Source organism: Thermobia domestica, chromosome 12 (assembly GCF_964235325.1).
Source record: "Thermobia domestica chromosome 12, izTheDome1.hap1.1, whole genome shotgun sequence".
Classification (NCBI taxonomy): Eukaryota; Metazoa; Arthropoda; class Insecta; order Zygentoma; family Lepismatidae; genus Thermobia; species Thermobia domestica.
The window spans coordinates 223,285,604-223,307,475 of NC_137465.1; positions in this window are offsets into that span (position 1 = coordinate 223,285,604).

Consider the following 21,872-nt stretch of genomic DNA (forward strand, 5'->3'; position numbering starts at 1 on the left):
GTCTCCTTGTCAGAGACGCCGGTGGTTTCCCCTGAATATATATAAATTCAACCACTTCCAGCTGGAATAGAGGGTTAACGTGGGAAATCGAACCTTTTCCTGGGAAGCTGAATCGATTTTCCCCGTTAACCCTCTATTCCAAGTGGAAGTGGTTGAAATTAAATATATATAATTTCAATCACTTCCAGTTGGAATAGAGGGTTAACGGGGGAAATCGAACCTTTTCCTGGGAAGCTGAATCGATTGCACGAAATTGCATTTCCATGTCTCTAACATTTTGCAGTACGTCAATTAGTATTGAAACAGGACGTATATATATTTTTTCATTTCAGCCTATATCGCCGTAGAACAAAACAATATGGGATAGCGAGTAATGCACTGAGAAAAATCCGTTCTCCGGACAACGGTATATTGTAGAAATATACGGAATTCTCTCGCTTACTGCAGAAATCTGTATAGAGCATACGTTATCCATATGATGCATACGCACTGCCCTTAGATGTTACATCATGCCGTTGCACGATGTCTGATATCTAACAGTCTTTCTTATATTACATACATATATGTATGTTACCTTCGTCAGCTATATGTTATATACGTCCATTTGTATGTGAAATCCTGACCGCCTATATTGTTTCATACGGAAAGTACGTATAGATAGAAAAGTTATACGGAAATTATTATAAAATATGTGTTTTCAGTTATACGTCTGCTGTACCTTAAGTCCAAAAACTACAGAATTTACATATGTAACCTACATTTTTAAGTACGCTACCTACATTTTCTTTCTCAGTGTGGCTTTCTGACATAGATTCAGCGTCCTAGCAACAAGTACTATCTTAGATCTCATTAGTTTATTGCAATTCTTACTTCTAGATGTACTACTTCAAGCTTCAATATTAAATTTAATAGTTTACAAGCCTACCGTACTTACACTCTGTGAAGAGAAACTCACTTGTAATATGTTCTAAAGGCCACAAATAATTTAAAATTAAATATTTTAACTTTAAAGTGCATCACCTATTAAGACACCATTAAACAAATCTAAAAACAATAATGACCTTGTCGGAAAATAGTATGTAAATGGAATTTCTGATAAAAATCAAAATACATCATATAAACACTCTCAAGGTGAAGATTTTAACAAGAAAAGGAAAAAAAATATATTCTTTTATACAACAACAAGGTTAACAATATCTTCTTTTCTATTTTGCATATCTCTTAGGACGAGGATTGTTTGTTAGGAACAAGTTGCATTTTATATGTGATAGAATTTATTAAGATATACAAGAAAATAAATCAATATATTTAAAAAAAAATATGAAATAGTTAAAGAAAGGGTAAGGGGAAAAAAGAGGGAATGTCACAAAACTGTATTTTCGAGAAAACGGCGTTTTAATATTGAAAGGCGCGTAAGAAACAATAGAATTAGTCAAAACTTTTGCCCCTTTATACGTAGATATTTTTACATCTACGGATGCTTACATATACAGTCAAATAGTACCAAGATAGGACAAAATAACCGATAAAGCACACACATGGACATTCCTTGTTTTTTCCCCTTACCCTTCATATAGTACAACACTTTAGAGTTTGTGTTATAATAGTATTTATAGCTCTCCTTACACATTTAAAGTCATTTGAGAATAGTGTACAAGGCATACTTACAGTTTGTGAAGGTTTTTTATAGTAGTCCTAGGGTTGTGTTGATCAACCGCCAACGGTTCTGATGTGATTGTTAAGTGATGAATCCGAAGGAGCGAATGATGATGATTGTTTTAAAATTGCTATTTTTTATATTAGTTTGAAAGTTATTTTGAAGTTGAGAAAAACACATGTGTGCACTTGTTGTTGTTTCAAAAGAATATTCTTTCTTTTTTTGTTCAAATCTTTACATGCTATTTTCTGACAACAAAGACATTATTGTTTTTGGATTTGTTATAATGTTGTATTCATAGGTGATGCACTTTAAAGTTAAAATTTTTATTTTAAATTATTTATGACCTTTAGAACATGTTACTTAGTTAAAGTTAGAAAGCCTTCAAAAGTGATGCAAATGTTTCTCCTCAGCAACAGAAGATGTCACTAGTACTTCAGCTTCAAGCGCTCTCATGCGGAAAGAAAACAAACTGAATGTACCCACAAGCTGAATTCACTGACGAAGTTTCAATTACACAAGATACCACAAAAATGTGTTATGTATTTTTTAAAAGAATGTATTATAAGATAAAATAATATTGTGTTTTCATGTAACTTACATAAACATTATTCCGAGGTCCTAACGGAATTAATTTAATTACTACTGGAGGCTATGATTCTCAAGACACCATACTCAAAAGTGTACTTAGGGATGTCAAGAGCGCATATCTCAACGAGAAAATTCCACATGAGTCCGCGGCCCCTTAGTTTATTACAGTGATTTGTTTTAAGTAGACGCCAAAAGCTCAAGGAAACTAATTAAAATGTGGCAATAGTCCTAGTAAAAAAGAAATTAAAAACCTGTAATTGTCTTCTTCGTGCTACTACAAAATGACCACATGCATTATCCGTTTGAAAGTTGATCAAACCACTCCTCTCCCGACGAGAATTGACGAAAAGAGAAACTCTATCACAAATGGGTAATAATAATAAAGAAAAGATAAATGTTATTTCTACTTAAAAGATTAGCAGGGAATAAAGCAGATGTAGCCTTAAAATATTAAATAATACTTTTGATAAAGTGGATACTTTCAAATATTTAGGACCAATATTAACAGACGAAAATCATATTCACGAAGAAATTAAATGTCGACTAAAAGCAGGGAATTCGTGTTACTATTCGGTTCAAAATCTCTTGTCGTCGCGAATTCTGTCGAGGAATTTGAAGCTTAAAATATATAAAACGATAATCATGTCTGTTGTTCTGTATGGTTGCGAAACATGGTCGCTTACTCTGAGGGAAGAACATAGACTGAAAGTATTTGAGAACAGGATCCTGAGAAGAATATTCGGACCTAAGAGGAACGAGAATGGGGAATGGCGAAAGCTTCATAACGAGGAACTACATAGTTTATACGGTTTACCCAACATTGTTAGGGTCGTCAAGTCTAGGAGGCTTAGGTGGGCAGGTCATGTAGCTAGAATGGAAGAAAGTAGAAACGCTTTCAAAGTCTTGACTGGTAGACCCATAGGAAAACGACCATTAGAAAGACCTAGGCGCAGATGGGAGGATAATATTAAGATGGATCTCGCAGAGATAGGAATACAAAGTAGAAACTGGATCCAATTAGCTAAGGATAGAAGTCAGTGGAGAGCTTTTGTGAACGCGGCACTGAACCTCCGGGTTCCATAGGCCATAGAGTTAGTTAGTTAGTTAGTTAGTAGCCTTACAAGTTGTGGTAAGTGACCAGGCAACATTTCAGAATGCTTATTATTAGTCTTCCACACTATCCTATGCATAAGTAATATAGAACGGCTTTGTCCATCCTTCCGTCCGTCCGTTGACAGGTATCAGAACAAAAATGTTACGATATATCGAGAAGTGTTTTTTGTTTTCTTTGCAGTCGATTCCTACACAGAGAAAAATCCGTTCTCTGGACAGCGATATATTGTACAAATATACGGTAACCTCTTGGTTACTATAGAAATCAGTACGGAGCATACGTTTTCCGTATGCTACATAGGCACTGCCCTGAGATGTTACATCATGCCGTTGCAGGATGTCTGACATCTAACAGTTTTCTGTATATCACATGCATATACTTATGTTACCTTCGTCAGCTATATGTTATATACGTCCATTTGTATGTGAGATCCTGACCACCTATATTGTTTCATACAGAAAGTACGTATAGATCGAACACTTATACAGAAAGTATTATAAAACAATCGTTTTCAGTTATACGTCTGCTGTACGTTAAGTTCAATAACTATAGGCATTACTCATTAACCTATCTTTTTAAGTACGCCACCTACATTTTTTTCTCAGTGTAAGAATTCATTGTACCTCATCCGTTATTTCAGTATTCAAACCGAAAGTGGTTCAAATTAGACATTTTCAGTTTCAAAGTTTTATCACAATAAAACCAAAACTTGAAAGAGGTAGCGAGAAGAGTTTTTTTTTTTTTTTTTTTTTTTGGCTACGATTCAGAATCACAAGAAACTATATGAAGGGTATTCACAACACATTACCAAAATAAAAAATGGGTCAAATTGACTATTACTTCCGGTTTCAACACAACTTGTCAACGTTTATGGCCATAGAACGAAAATGGTAAGATCTAGAGAGAAGCTGTATTTTGCAAATGAAAGGTACACGGAATAACGATCTCAGTCCATTTTTAAACTTAGTGAGAAAAAGCGATTTAAAAGTGTAAGGACCATTTTCAGTTTGTTCTCGACAATTAGAACTACATCCAATTTTAATACTGTTCTCCATAGAATAAAAACGTTAAGAGACCTCGAGATTCTGTTTTGTGCAATCGATTCAACTTTTCAGGAATAGGTTCCATCTCGCCCTATAATACTATATTCGAGCAAAAGTGGTTCAAATTAACTATTTCCAGTTTCAACCTTCCATAGAAGATGGATAGACCCTAGTAATAAATTCGGACAAACGGTTTCCTACAAGCGAGTCAGGTTCTCAAGGAAACATATCATTACAACCCGGAGTTGGTTGAAATTAAATAGTTCAACGGCCGATTTCAATAGTGATTTACGTAGAGCAAAACAATAAAGATACAGTATATACAAATGCAGTTCTTGCAATCGATTCAGCATCCCAAGAAAAGGTTTCAACTTTTTCAGTAATCCTCTAATTAAAGTTAAACATTTGGCTGTAATTAAAGAGCTTTCATTTCAACTTTCATCGCCGTAGAACAAAAAGAGTGAGGAACACCGAGTAATGACTTTTTGATATTGATTCAGGATTCAATTAACGGATAGACCTACTATATTCAATCTTATTACTCTATTAAAAACAGTAGTTATATACGTATTACTTCAAGTTCCAGTATTTATTTTGATAGTTTGAAGTCCACCATAGTTTAATACTATGCCAATAAACTAATTTGTTTTGAGTTAGAGAGCGTTCCAAACTGATGCGAATGATTCTTCTGTGCAACAGAAGATGCCACTAGTACTTCAGCTTCAAGCGTCCTCAAGCGGAGGGAAAACAAACTGAATGATCCACAAGGTAAATTCACTGAATTTAACAAGTTACAATTAACGAGAACCACAAAAATGTATCACATATTCTTATTCAAGACAGATAAAATTTATTATGTTTTCATGTTATTTACATAAGTATTATTCCGAGCTCATAACAGAATTAATTTAATATTAGTCGGAGGATGTGGTCCATGTCCATATGACCTCCATCCTCAAACGTATATCAAACTTTGGGAATGTGAAGAGCAAATATCTCAAGGAGAAAATTCCACACGAGTCCAGGCCCCTTCCTTTATCACACTAATTTCTTTTAAACAAACGCTGTAAGTTTAAAGGTAACTAACTAAAATGTGGCGTAGCTTGTAAAACAAAAAATAAATTAAAAAGCCTGGCTGGAAGACCAATCGGAAAACGACCATTAGGAAGACCTAGGCGCAGATGGGAGGACAATATTAAGATGGATCTCGCAGAGATAGGAATACAAAGTAGAAACTGGATGCAGTTAGCTAAGGATAGAAGTCAGTGGAGAGCTTTTGTGAACGCGGCATTGAACCTCCGGGTTCTATAGGCCATAGAGTTAGTTAGTTACAGCCTGGCTTTGATTTCCTTGTGTTATATCAAAAGAGCCCCGTGCATTACAAAGTTGAAAGTAGAAAAATCACTTCTCTCCCGATAAGAATTGACGAAAAGAAAAATTCGATCGGAAATACATGTTAATAAAGAAAAGGTAAGTCTTATTTAAAAGATTAGAAGGGAATATAGCACAAGTGACAAACCAGCATAGCAGAATGTAATTATTACGCTTCCAACCTACGCTATGCAGAAGTATCATGGAACGGTTTTATCCATCCATGTGTCGAAAGGTATCAGAACAAGAACAGTGTAATATATCGAGATTTTTTTTTCTATCGATTCAGCAAACCAAAACTACTTTCCATCACCTCCGTTAACTCGCTACTCAAACAGGGAATGCTTCAAATTAGTCATGTTCAGTTGCAAAGTTTATCACCATAAAACAAAACAGTGACAAATAGGGAGAAGCAGTTTTCTGCATACCATTCAATGTCTCAAGGTAACTCTCACGACTATCTACAACATTCTACTTAAACCTAAAGTGGTTGAAATTTACTATTTACTTTCGGTTTCTGTACTGATTTTCATAGAGCAAAAAGGATGAATTCTATCAAGTCTTTTTTTTTTTTTTTTTTTTTTTTTTAGAATCGATTCTGCATCCCATGAATAGGTTTCATCTGCTCCTTCTATTCAAAAGAGAAGTGGTTTAAATTATCTATCTTCGGTTTTAATATTTACCACCAGAGAAGGAAAACGGTAGCAGGTAAAAAAAAAAAAAAAAAAAAAAAAAAAAAGCTGTCTTTTGCAAACAATTTAGAGTTCCGAGACAGCATAACATGACTGAAATTAGAAAAATTATTTCTCTCCAGCGGAAGTGGTTCAACGTTATTATTACTTCCGGTTTCACAATCAGTTTAAGCATTTATAACTATAGAACGAAAACAATAATATGAATAAAAGATGTTTCCTGAAGACGATTCAGTTTCTCAAAACGATATATCATGATTATCCACAACACTCTGCCGAAACCGAAAGTGGTTCATACATATTATTATTTCGGTTTCATTACTAATTACCGTAGAGCGAAAATTATAAATTTGATGAAGATATGGTGTTTTGTAATCGATTCAGCCTCCAAAGAATAGGTTTCACCCCCTTCATTGATGGTCTATTCGAAAACTTAAAAAGTAAAAGCAATCATTTCTAGTATCATATGTTTACCGCCACATAACAAACACAGCAATGGATAGTGAGATGTGATTTTAGGCAAAGGTCTCAATGAAACATATCACGACTATTCCCAGCATTCTTCCAAACGTAGATGTGGTTCAGATTTACTATTATTTCCTGTTTCAATAGTGATTTCCGCAGAACGAAAACGTTAAAAGATATGAAGCTGTTTTTTGCAATAGACACATTGTGACAGAACCGATTCTATCTCCTCTTTTAGCTATTTATTCAAACTATCAGTAATTGAAATAAACGATTTTTGGTTTCAATTTTGTCGCCATTGAAGAGAAACAGTAAGGCATTGAAAATAATGTCTTTTTGATATCTATTCACCGTTCGAGCAACAGGTTCTAGCTTTGATCTGATTACACTATTGACCAGTAATTATAGGCGCACTACTTCAAGTCTGAATATTGACTTAGCAGTTTCGAAATCTTAGTTTGAGACTGTGAAATGCTACTCACTTATTACGATTATGACACGGATCTTTGATAATTTAGCGACTTCTCTATTTGGTATGAATGACCTGTTTCAACTCACAAAGCTCGAACTCACCATAAAAGTTCAGATCCAACTATAAGCAGCAGATATAAACATCTATAAATTTTTATTTACGTTATATTTCTGACCATTATGGGCATCTATGGCCTTAAGTCCGTTATATATGAGGGATTACGTCCCTGGACAAGTACATTATTATTGAAAGGAAGAAAGAAAAGTAGAAGGAAGGGAGCGACCTGGGAGAACTGTATGTTAACTTCCATTCTGGAATTTGCCTGATATGAATACGGAAAACTCAGGAGAAACATCAACCACGGTGGCTACTCTGAAAAAGTTGTTACACATTTTAGACCTAGTAGCCCCACGGGATCACAGGAAGATAACTCTCTGTTAACAAAGGAAATATTCTATCAGTGATGATAATGACATTTCATTTAATATTTCTTGGATCATAAATAAAGTATTTAATATTGTGTAACTTAACTCTTTACGTTATTTCTGTACTTAACATCCAAAATAGAAAAAATGATCTAAATAATCCAGGTTACATTAAAGAAAATACCCAAAACTACTATGAATAATTTTTGTTTTCTTATGCAGCAGCGAAGTTATGAAGTATTGTACCTACTAGCAACATAGATTCTGAAACAAATGGAGATTGAATCCGATGTATTTGATGCAAACACAGACAATGAAACTAAAATCAACCATCATTGATCATCACACTACCTCGACTTAAGAGAGAGATGACTCCGCTTTCTTTCGAAATCGATTCAACTGGGACATTTGTCCCCATTGTCATGTAAGTAACGTAAGCTTCTAAATATTCTACTTGGTCCAACGCGACAAAGACACGAACATATAAACTTTGAAAACAGTCAAAAACATCCACGCCTTCAATGGGACTCGAACTCACTCTAATTACGATGAAGAGTCGAACCAACAATACTACTTGACTATTGCCACCTTCTCAGTCTTAATAGTACGGACTAAAATTATTAGCTGATTTGGCATTTAACTTCCTTCCACCACCAAAGACATATGAAACGTCCTATCTGACAAACAATTAAAAGAGAGTTTTATCAGACAATGATTCAATCTAATGTTGGACGATTAACACATAAGCTATTTCCGGTATGGATCGCACAAGCGTGGGAATTGTATTTCCCAAGGAAAATATCAACTGGTGCTCCAAGACAGTGTAGGCGATTGAAGGTTAAAAGTGGAGAGGCAAGATATGATCTCAATATTTGTATGTCAGTGATAGTTTTCCTTGTTGTTTTTAACACTTTGACGAAAGGTTGTATAGCTAATAGAATACTATCTTTTCCAGTTAATATACCATATATCGTGTTTCAAATTTTATTAAGTAAATTCACAAGAGCAACGCAAGTACGTACTAGTCCTTTGTACTCTTAAACAACGAAAGTGTAGGAAGAAATTTGATTCTTTGCTCATGAACATATTACAATTCTGTCTGGAAAACTGTGTGATCAGATTATTTAATAACAAATTTACAAAACAAATAAATAGAAAGAACAATATTGATCATAGTAATGAATAATTAGATTTGTTTTCTATAAGTTATATTGAAACTGGGGATTAATGAACAACCTGTATTTTTAATTCCACACATGCCATTAAATGTATGTTACTACTCTTACGTTAGAAAATGAAAGACAGTAAATACTACAAACATATGCTACGGCATTTAAAGAAATAAGCCAATTGCTATATTAATTGCTTTGACTTGCAGTTAAAACGCAATTCCTGTAGCTTTCTTAACTCCACGGGAAGACAAATATCCAATGCGTACTCACGCAGCCTCAAGTATTATATGGCACCATTTTTTCTATGAACCAGTAATACATACAAAATCTTTACATTTCGAAATGAAACTATATACATTAAGGAGTCATTTCAAAAATGGGAGGGCAACTGCCCCTTTTGCCTTCCCCTAATCGCCGCCCCTGCTTCAAGGTCAATGCAATGTAAACAAGATTAGATAATACAGGAAGATACACTGTTCTCATCACTGGTAAACAAAGCAATGCTTCTTTCCAGTAGCAGTGTCCTTGCTTGCAAAATAATGTTTGTATAGGCCACTCCACTCTATGCAGGCAGGAGGACGAATTGATCGTGTGGAACACGTAGCAGCTTATTGTACCAAAGAAAGAACAAAGCTTGGCTATTGAGGAACTTACGTATTTTCGTGAGGAGAAAATGCTTGACAGGCATGTCACAAAAGACTAAAAACATTTCGTTTCACGAATAAATTTCTATTGTAATACAAGTTCACATTTGGGAGATTACGATGTACAAAAACTACATAATTCTGTCAAGAAGGTACCGGGAGTTGTACATTTACAAAGCCCAATGTAACGAAAAATTCTTATCCGTTAGTACAATTTCCCTTTATGCTCACTCGGATTTTGCGCGCGATCTGTCAGTTAGTTTGTTTACTGTACTCCATTTGTCAGTTCATCGCAAGTGTGTGTGGGCAATGTTTACAAATTTATAAAGCTATCAAATAAAGAATCTGTCTGAAATTTTGTATTGCAAATGGAATTACGTGTGTCGAAGCGCTGAAAATGTTACTTAAGGCTTACGGTGAATCGACCTTACCAAAAACATGTGCATATGAGTGGTATAGTGCATTCAAAAGCGGTGGAGAGGTGGGGGAAGATTTGTCTTGCTCTGCTCAACCATCAACGTCTTCAACTGAACTTAACATCGCTAAAGTAAAGGAAATATTGACTAAAAATCATCCTTTAAGTCAGAGAGATAGCCGCTGAAATTTGTGTCTCACTAATCAATTCGTACCAATTTAAACGATTGTTTGAGCATGAAACGCGGTGCTGCTCGACTAGTGCAGACGCACCATTACACAAGGCTATCATTTTGAACGAATTTCTGGACAAAAACTCAACAAATCTCGAACAACCACCGTATTCCCCTGATCTGGCTGCAGACGACCTTTTTCCAATACTCTAATTACCATTTCGAGGCACCCGTTTTCAGTCGGTAGAAGACATCAAAGAGAATTCGCGGTGAGTACTGAAGTTGATTCCGGAAAATGCGTTTCAAAAATGTTTTGATTGGATTAATCCTTGGCATAAGTGTATTATTTCTGAAGAGGCCTACTTTGAAGGCGATACAATAAATTTGGATAAATAATGCATATTTTGTACTTTCTTCACAGTTTCTTGAAATTGTGTCATAATTAAAGGACTTTTTGTCAAATTATTAAACCATTTAATATATAAAATTTTGATTAAATTTGCCACCGTGTAGTTGGTGCTGTAATTAGCCTTCTTTTCCTGTTTCCGAGTAAGTACGTAACTTTTTTTGGTGTTGTTGCTTATTTAATATTGCTACAGAAATACGTTCATACTTTTCTAAAAGGCTATGAATATCTTCAAGAGTGAAAATAGTATATACTTCGAAAAGTGCGACATCTATGAAACTCTCGACAGATATAGAAGCGTGGTAAACTTTGACGGCAGTGGGTTTGGTTTGCGCCGCTTATATGAAAAGTCCAGCGAGAGACTAAATAAAATATTGGACACGTTGTCACCTTGAAGTGTTCCAGCGCAGAAAGGAATGGCATAACTTAGACCACCATTGATTTGTATCTTATTTGTCCTTTGGTGATATACTTCCTGAATCGTGGACAGAAAACTGTCATTTAATACACATTTTAATAGAATTTCAAAGCAATAATTCTGTGACATTCTGTCGAAAGCTTTTGATAAATCAGTATAAAATCAGCAGACAGGAGTGAGAGGGACAGTCTCATGATAAATTATAGAATTCCTTCTGTTAACGAAGGTTTAATGAATTAAAACATATTGTTCATGTTCATATTGACAGAAATTTAGCAACACTCAGACACAATTGTTCATACGAAGTGATATGCATCCTCTGCACATAAGAGACTAATTGAGTGGTAATTGTAGATAAAGATACATTTAGGCTGTTGAGGAATTAAGGCAGTAATAACCGTGGAGAGAGAGATTCCCCCTAAGGTACAGAGAAAAAAAAACATATTTGGTGTATGGTACTTGTACCGATTATGGCCCGAGTCCCTAAAATGGCCCACCCACCATATCTCTGCAGATTTACGTTGGTGCTACTAGATGACAATATAAATTATGTCCTCATGAAAAGCTTATACATATTTGCGCGGCTCAGAGGACATACTTTATTTTGTCATCTAGTAGCACCAACGTAAATCTCCACAGATATAGTGGGTGGGCCATATTAGGGACCCGGGTCATAATCGGTACAAGAACCATACGTAAAAATGTAGATTATGCTTACATTCTGTACTGTTTGAACTTAATGTATGCCTATATGTAGAAATATGCAGTAAACCTATGACTGAAAACCTATATTTTATAATACTATTCTTATAAGTGTTCTATCTTTACATACTTTTAGTATGAAACAGAGAAATGTGTATACAGGCACACAGAATCTCATATAGAGATGGACATATATAACATTGGTATACGTATGTAATATACGTTAGATCGTTAAATATCAGTCGTCCTGCAGCGGCATGATGCAACATCTAAGCAGGAAAAAGGCAGCATGTAACATATGGATAACGTATGCCCCGTACAGATTTCCGTAGTAATTTTATGGATCCCGTATAGTTATACAATATAGCACTGTCCAGGTAACGATTTTTCTCAATGTACAGACAGTGACTGCATCATAAGTCTTATAGAATTCGTTCAAACAAAACGTTATTTATTAACTTGTTATACAGATGGTTTCGTAGTATTATTTCGATACTATGAACTTGATCAATTGTTAATTTGAATGTACTCCTAATCTGCATATAGAAAAATAAAAGTAGCCTTTTGACTCACTTGTCCAAAATGATACGAAATGTGTTTTCACGAATGCAATCTATGCTGAGAAATCTGTTAAACAACGACTACTAAATATACTCATAAAAGAAATTAATATATGTAGATATATTAACCGCAAAGAAGAACGGCAATAACACACCAAAATATTGGCACAGAATATAACATTAACATAGTGACGTCTGTCGTTTGATACGATACATACGTCGTGACAGCGAGAGACGATATTACTTTCACGAGGTCTCCTGTGAACGAATTGAGAAAAGGTTGGCTGAATTGGGGTTTAGCGTCTCGTTCAGTAACAAGGGTGTATGAGAGGTGACCTATAATGTAATGCAGGATCAAAACCACGTAAGCTATCGCCGGTAATCGAACCCGGGACTATTTGGATCGAAGACAGTCAGAAGGGAACTTAGTATAGGACCACGACCACTTCGTCCTGAATACGTTGTCTTTGATGTCTTTATAGCCAATTATAATACATGCTACTACTTCTAATTTTCTGCAACTTTTCATTGGTTTCCTAGATTCGTTTCATATTCCTTTTATGTTGTTGACTCTCATCTTTAATGTACATACGTTTCCTCTTAAGCAAGGTCGCCTGTTCGTAGGGGCAGGGGGCGCGGGTCCCCTCAAAATTCATGTGGGTCCCCTAGTGTATTTATGAATATACAATATTTGGCATAATTTCAATGCAATTTGTCTTAACATCCTCATATATACTGTATATACAGTACCTTCTGCGTCTGAGTGCCCCCCCCCCCAAATTTACAGAGAAATCGGCGCCCTTGCTCTTAAGGCATTCTGTCCCTGTTAACAGCGTGCTTCATACTTTCATTATGTCTCTTACAAATACTGAAGATTTGACTGATTTAAATATCATATTTGCCATATCAGTCAGTGTTAAGATACCTGAGTCTCAAACAGGTGTACGTTTACTTGCTTGTCAGATAGTGCTACACTACATTCCGTAACGGTTTGTGTTACTGTATTACCAACTCAGTTTTAGTTTGCGGTAACGCATATCAGATATCCCTCCGCAATTTTGGACAGAGTTTAGAAATCAAAGGCGCTCAGTGGGGTACAAAAGAGGCGTTTCGAGAATTAACCCTGTCTTGAAAAAATATAATGAAAAATAAACATTTACCATGTTATTAAATATATATATAACACACGCTCACTATTTAATATACTAAAAAAATGTTTTAACGAAAAATGAAATTGACTGCTTGAACACACTTTCTTCTTTGATGAAAATCCGCGTACGTCACTGAAAGCATATATCATAACTATGCACCTACAATGGCGTCGAAAATCTTAGACACAAAATAAAATCAATTAAAATAAAATATGTTTTACATGTATAAAATGAGAAGTGTCATTGGTTTAACTTGGCTAACCGAGCTCAGTTGTGGCACTGTATCCAGCATTTTAATTATCCTCCTTAAGAGAGACAGCATTATGTGTTTCGTGAAATGAATAACTTAATTTCTTTCCCCTATGCAGATAATGAACAAAGTAAAAAAAATGTATGTAGTTGGTTAACAGGTACAGACATGGACCTCAAGGGAAATATGGTTAACTATGTTTCCACTTTTCCCTATTATCATCTTTATGTTGCGATTTTGGTTATTTATCTTCTTCCACCAAATCTTTGGTGTAATTTTATGAAATGAAATGTCTTATTTTATTCTTCAAGCTTTATTCCGTGCTTTCGTAGAGTAGTATCTGCTATCTCTTACATCATGGTTTCTCAACCTGGGGGTCGCGACCCGTAGCCGATCGCGTGAGTGTTTCATGAGGGGGTCGCGAAGATAAGCGGAAGAGATAAATGTAATTAGACTCTAATACCGAAAAATATTTTTAAATATTATTTTGAGTTTAGTTCTGAAAGGCATAATTTTTTGTACGTACTGTTAAGAACAACAGAAATAGATCTACTGTTTTTAGTGCAGAGGCAGAGCTATTTAAAAACCAATTTGAATGAAAAAGGTACGATATGAAACTAATGGAAACAGTATATCACAATACCAGAAAAATACAAATGCAACAAATCCTGCATAGTGAAATACAATCAAAATTGAATTCTAATGAGATATCTGAGCATGGTGTGGTTTCACTAGTACGGCAATGTCCGGTTCAATTTTCTTGACGCACATCATCAAGTCGTAAAATACTCAATGACTTTTATAACAACTGTCCAAGTTTTTTAACCAAAATTACAAATCATTTTATTTTTTTTTTAATCATATGATCCAAAATTAGGGGAGTTATAAAGTTTTAAAATTTTCAAACGGCCTCCATCTTGAAACAGCATGACGGATCGGATTTGATATTTATAATATGGCTAAACTGACCAAATTTAGTTTTGAATCCACTCGCTTTTAGGAATGATACTGTATCAACTATATACAAGAAATGGATTCTACTACGTATTATAGAAAGAGATGGATATAATGAGGTCTCTACAATAGGTATATTAAAAGTCCCACACAAGCTTATTACGTAGCAGAAATTATAAGGGGGTTACTGGTAAGAGGAAAACTGGGTCGTGATAGGAATTAGATTGAGAACCACTCTCTTATACAAAACCAAACCAAACCAATAAAAACATAAATCAAACAAGAAACGCAGAACACGTTAATCCTTGAACAAGTACAAATTAAGACCCAATTACAGCAACGTTTGAGTAAACTATGCAGCGTAGGGCCTATATTCACTTGGGCACTTTCTTCTATTTACATTTGACATGTCGTGTGTGAATTACAGCGTGAGACAGTTCATTTTCTGCATTTTTATTTTGAATATTTTCTTAACTCTTTTCTAATCCTCTATTTTGTGATTATAATTTTTGAGACTCTCCAAATCGTTTTAACTTCTACGATCAATAAAAACAATATAAAACGTGCTTTTTTAAACTTACCCTGGAATCAAACAGCACCATCTTGTAGTCGAACTAAGTTGAAAACAATATGGCGTTTCTGCGCTGGTATATTTTATGAATATAACTGTTATTGCGACATGATACACGTTTCTTGTTCACCGATTAGTTTAACGTGTAAAATATTGGATGCACATATATTTGGAAGAAACTAAAGAATGTATCAGGTTAGCTTCCCATCCCGATATATTTACATACACAGACATATATATATATATATATATATATATATATATATATATATATATATATATATATATATATATACATAGTTCGTTGTGGAAAAAAAGCAGAAGCGACATGTTTTACTACGATTTAAACTCGACATACCCGGTAACTGAATGTTGAAATTCAGTGAAGGTATGTTGCCGAAAAGATTGATTTTTATTTATATAATGACTGAAAACCACTGGAGAGCTTCTTTTTAGTTACAGGGGGACATGGAGAGACTTTGATTCTCGCCAACAATTTTCTGAAAACAATTTTTAGGAAATCTCCTTAAGTAGTATTATAGAGAATTATACACGAAAATGTTCAAAAAACAAGTTTTTGTATTAATAAGAATTTCCTACGGGAAAACTCTTTGACCTCCACTCAAATGAGGGGTTTTCTAAACCCCTGTAAGATCTGTCCCCACAGCAGACAACCCCTAAGAAGGCCCACGCTCAAAAAAGACATGTATATGAATTAAGACAAGAAGGCACACGGTACATACGAAAGAAACAATTCAATATGGCACATCAAAATATAAACTAGATGAACTCCTTTGAAGACGCCTCTTTTTTTTTTTAAATAATGGTAAGAAAAAGAAAATGTCGTTCTTGTCAACTCAGAAATTATTTCTACATAAGAAATAAAATGTTTTTAAGTGCAAGGCTATTCGTCAATTACTGTGTATAAAAACGAATTTATTAAAGATATTAACGTCTACTTCCAGTGACGATATGTCTTGATCACTGAAAAACCAGAGGCGGTATGGCATACCACCACATACCGTCTCACTTCGACCACTGTAATATATATATATATAAAAGTTATAATGGGACGCTTGACGTCAACCCGTCCACCGTGCCTATCTTTGCCCATTGTACTTTTTTAAAGAAGTGGGAGACGCCATGGATATTTTTAGAAGTGGCAGAACTACGTCCGTCTGGTTCCTCTTACTTTCACCCCTATATACCCAGGTATATACGTACCCGATCATCTTTTTCAGTTGTTTCATTTTAACGTAAGATTTGGTTTCTGTATTATTTTTGGGCTTTTGTCGTCATTAGTTAGGGTTGCCACAATTTTTTGATCCAAAATACGGACAAGCCTTAAATTGACAACCCATCAAAGGTACGGTGCCCAAACACAGAATAAATATTTTGAAATTGCTTAACCTAAAAATAATCTTTTTAGGTTATCACACAATTGTTTACTGTAATGAACAAACTCCATGGCTTTGGATAAGTAGAGTAACAAATAAAACACAGTTCTGACCAGAGCAGAATGAAATATATTAAAAACTATACTTACAATGTGTTACACTTTCAAGGACATAACGTCATCTTCATCAGACACAAACACTCTACTTCCAGTGTTTGTGTCTGATGAAGATGACGTTATGTCCTTGAAAGTGTAACACATTGTAAGTATAGTTTTTAATATATTTCATTCTGCTCTGGCCAGAACTGTGTTTTATTTGTTTACTGTAATGCATAAAAACGCTATTAGAAACTAACATGTTTCATTTTTTTCATTAACACAAATATAATAAACCATGCAATTAAATTACGTATATTAACTCTAACTAAAACAACACAGGAATGGAAAACTGAGACACGTTTTAAAAACATAACCTAATTCATTAATAGTGACTAAAATATGTTATATGATGAAAGCACAGTTCTTTTCGCCCAAGATGTTAGCGATTCCTGACTCGGAAATTTTCGGTAGGACCAAAATTGTCAAATACGGACATTTTCCTATTTCATGCTTTGTACGATACGAACACGGACACTGGCCCAAAAATACAAACAATCCATACAAAATACGGACATATGGCAACACTATCATTAGTATCAAATTGCATCGACAGAAAAGAACTAACCAGAATTTCTCTATGTAACACTATGTACGTGTATGTGACTGTAGAGTGCACTTCTGTTTTTTTTCTCTTACTTTGTATTACACGAATCTGCATGATTGTTGCGTATGTTTGACACAAATATTTAAGTTAAACTCTGGATTATTTTTGTCAGCGTATGGTAAGCGTAGGCCCAAGTGTTGCCAGCTGCCCAAGAATTATAAAACAACCTACTTTTTCCTAAAATTTTAAGATTTCGTCTTCTTTTTCTTCTTCTAACATTTAGATAGTATGAGCACAAATTGTATATCGCTTGAATCTGCGTTCCATGCTTTCAACCGATATATAATTTATGACAATTGAATATCAGAAGGGACATAAAGGGCGCTAAAGTGCATGTCTTTGAACTTTGACGGGTGTCAATCGGCCATTTTCCAAAATGGCGGATTCTGAAGTTATGCCCGGAACAGAATAATTTGAATATTTTTTATTCAAATAAACATGCTCTCCATGAATATGAAGAGTAGTGTCGTCAAATACGAAATTCCTAATGAGGTATTGCTAGGGACTCGATTAAATCTGACATTAGGTTTTTCTTATCAACCTAGAATTACTAGCAATTCACTAATTACGCTCGAACATAATGGTATCTGTTTACGCTGTAGTTCATCAAGCGCTCCCTAGATAGCAGCAGTGTGTCTGTTAGCAATTATGCAGATGATACAGGTATGAAGAAAGAAAAATAGTTATAAATTTAGTCCATTTAATTGACATTTATTTTTATCTATAAACTAAATTGTATATCGTGCATAACAATGTCCCAGACAATCTCTGGTATAAATTCTTTTGTAGGTATAAATTCTGATTTTTTTCTGTTTATGAACAAATCAACTTGCGTAACATTAGGATTTTTCGCTTGCACAGTAACTCTCATTCTAACAAGGGCTTCCCCATGTCGCTCATCAGTGTTGAGTAGCCCCAACACAGAAGATAACCTCATTTGTGACTACTAACACTGCCCTGTGAACTGTGGCGTCCATGCACTTCATCTCATCATCATAATTTTACGACCACTCAGATTTCATAATATTCCTTCCTTGTTTGTTTTCATTGCTATTATCAAACTTATGATTATTGCAGTCTCATTTTGATATTACTTAGGCTCTGTGTATTTATCCTTGTGTCTCCTGCCATGCTTACAACAACAATAATAATTCACCTATATGTATGAATAAAGTGAGCTTCTTTATTATTGTTGTTAGAAAACCTCATAGCCCATACATGTGTTACACTTATCACTGACATTAAATTTAAGTCCCTCCCGAAGAGACGACGTTATCGTCTGCGGAAAACAGTAAAAAAAAAAAAAAAAAAAAAATTAGGATTTTAGTTTAATTTGCATCTTCTGTGATATTGTGTTCCTGTGCTGTAGACAAAGAAAAAATGGCACATCATGGTTGTAAATATAGTCAGAATGTGTTTAGTTATATTTGAGGTGAATTTGTTATTAAGAGACAACGGCAATGCTCTTCGGAATTTGTTTAAAAAGCATATTATGCTTATTTTCATATAAAACTTGGTGATGAATCAAAACTAAAGGCTCCACATAAAGTGCGCCGTTCTTTTGTTGAGTCTTTCAGAAATTGGAATAAGAAAAAAACAGGTGTCTATGCCGTTTGGAATTTCTATGGCTTGCAGAGACCGAAGAATCATACTGACGATTGTTACTTCTGCTATTGTGAAACTGTTGGCCTCAATGCCAGAAGTAAGAAGAAAATAGTTTACCCAAATATTTAATCAGTTATAGGGCCTATGGGTCATGTTCCAGACATTCCTATCCCGAAACCTTCATCACTGCTACAGTGTGTTAGTGATTCTAGTTCGCTAAGCCAGGAAAGTGACGTAGAAGATGACAACTTTGAACCGCCTAGTAGTTCATCTCAGCCTATACCTTTTCACAAAATGATCTCAATGAAATGATTCCGGACGTAAATCTGTCGAAGCAGTCAGCAGAAGTTCTTAGTTCTAGGCTTCACAAAAGGAACCTTCTGGCATCTGGAACGACATTTGCCCGGTACAGACAGAGAAAGACAATTTTCATCTTACTTCGTAAAAGAATCTCCAGTGTAGTGTTGTGATGTCTTGGATTTGCTTATTAAGTTAAGTTTTCCTCTATTTTCTACTAGCTGGAGACTGTTTGTTGATTCTAACAAGTTTAAAATGTGTTCTTTTACTCAACGAAAATAAGTACCCATCTGTACCTATTGCCCATTCGATTTCAATGAAAGAATCAATGAAATTAATTCTAAAGAAAATTAAATATCAAGAACATGGGTGGGAAGTATGTTGTGATTTCAAGATTTTGGGCATTTTACTAGGACAGCAATCTGGATATAACAAGATGCTATGTTTCATTTGCAAGTGGGATAGTAGGACAAGAAGTGATCGTCGGGTAAGAAGGGAATGGCCATTATCGGTACTTTCGAATCCAAAATCTAAAAATATTGCACATGAACGTTTAATTCGTTAGGACAAAATATTACTTCCACATCTTGACATTAAATTAGAACTCATTAAACAATTTATGATAGCACTTGACAAACAGGGACAATGTTTCAAGCTTATATATGATGCATTTCTATTCTTGTCCTATGGAAAAGTGAAACAAGGCATATTTATTCGCCCCGATATACGAAAACTTATGGAAAACAGAGATTGTAAAGCAACAATGAATCTAGCTGAGAGATGCCTGAGGGAGCATAGAAAATGTAACAGAATTTTCTCGGTAACTACAAAAGTCCAGATTATAAGAACATTGTAGAAAATATGTTGTTGAAATTTCAAGAACTTGGGTGCGACATGAGTATTAAGATGCATGTCTTACATTGACATCTGAATTACATTCCAGATAATCTTGATCAAGTAAGTGAGAAACAAGATGAGAGATTTTACTAGAAAAGGAGAGAAATTTAGCATAGGTACCAGGGTAGTTGGAGTGTTAGCATGATGGCGGCCAATTGCTGGAGAATAAACAGACAAACGGCGGAAGAAAAGCATAACAAACTTACCAAAGTTTACAGAAAAAGAGAGTTTGTAAACAAACTGAAAAGTATTTGTTTTTCTTACATATACATGAGATGTAGGGTTGTATATATATATATATATATATATATATATATATATATATATATATATATATATATATATATATATATATATATATATATGTATGTATGTATGTATGTATAGGTATAGGTATAAAAGTATTTTGTAGGTGAATGTATTTATATTCATTCAGGTTAACATTTCAGTACAGACATCTGTATAGTTCCTTCGAATTTCTGTCCCAAATACAATATATACATACAAAATTTGATATTGGGTTGGATTTTCAAAGTCAGTTTGCGAAAAAACCTAAGGTCATGAGAAAAACGGACTTCATTTTCGGAATCAACGAGTCAAGAACTATTAAACTCACCTATGAAAACGAAAACAACTTTCATATGGTTTTCGTTTGCAGCCATTATTTATTATTAGATGGATTTATTTTTTAAAGTTTAATTTAAGATGAAAGTCAAGTCATTTTAATTTAAATTGAAACTGAAATCAACTAAGTTACCTCACTCACTTTTAAAAAAGATAACACAGGAAAGATTCTCAAAAACTGTCTAACAATGAGTTATGAATCACTTACCATAAAAGATCTTGTATACCCTACTTTACCCCGTTAAATATTGTATTCATCAAGATGTAAAAAAAAATATTTTAATATGACAAGGTAACATCATACCATTTTTTCAATTTTCTAAGGTCGGGGCTATCTTGCCATACGTGACAAGGTATATGTAAAACAATTTTCGTATATTCCTTGTTCACCCTGCCATCTGCTAGGACCTTTAGCTTTGTATAAAATGACAGTGTCTAACACACCAGTGTTCAAAGTGGAAATAAAGTACAGGCGGTATGTTTTATTATGAATTTTACTAGACATAGTAGCTTTCTAAATGTTGAAATACAGCTAGTTTAAGTTGCGTAAATTATTGCATTTTTATTTACATAATGATTGAAAACTATGGCTGAGCTTCTCCGTAGTTACGGGGACAGGCATGGAGAGGTTTTGCCCCCACCCCAACTTTCTGAGAAAAATAAAAAATTTCTCCTTATGTTGTATTATACAGAATTATACACGAAAATATTCAAAAACCTAATCTTTATATGGCCAATTTTTAAACAATTTCTCGCGGGAAAACTTCTGGACACTCTATTCGACTGAGGAGACCCCCGGGACGTCTACCCCACTCCACAGGAGGCAACCTCTAAGCCTACCTACGTCCAAATTTTTCAAAATTTGAAAGTACCCAAAGTTCCCTGCCGCACTTGTGCATATAGAGTAAAAAAATCGACCATAATTGAGCTATATAACAAATATATAATAATAGGAACAATAGGAAAATATAACAAAAATATTGATGTTGGCAACTTATAAATTATTTCCTCATAAGAAACAAAATTTCGATGTGCAAAGCTATCC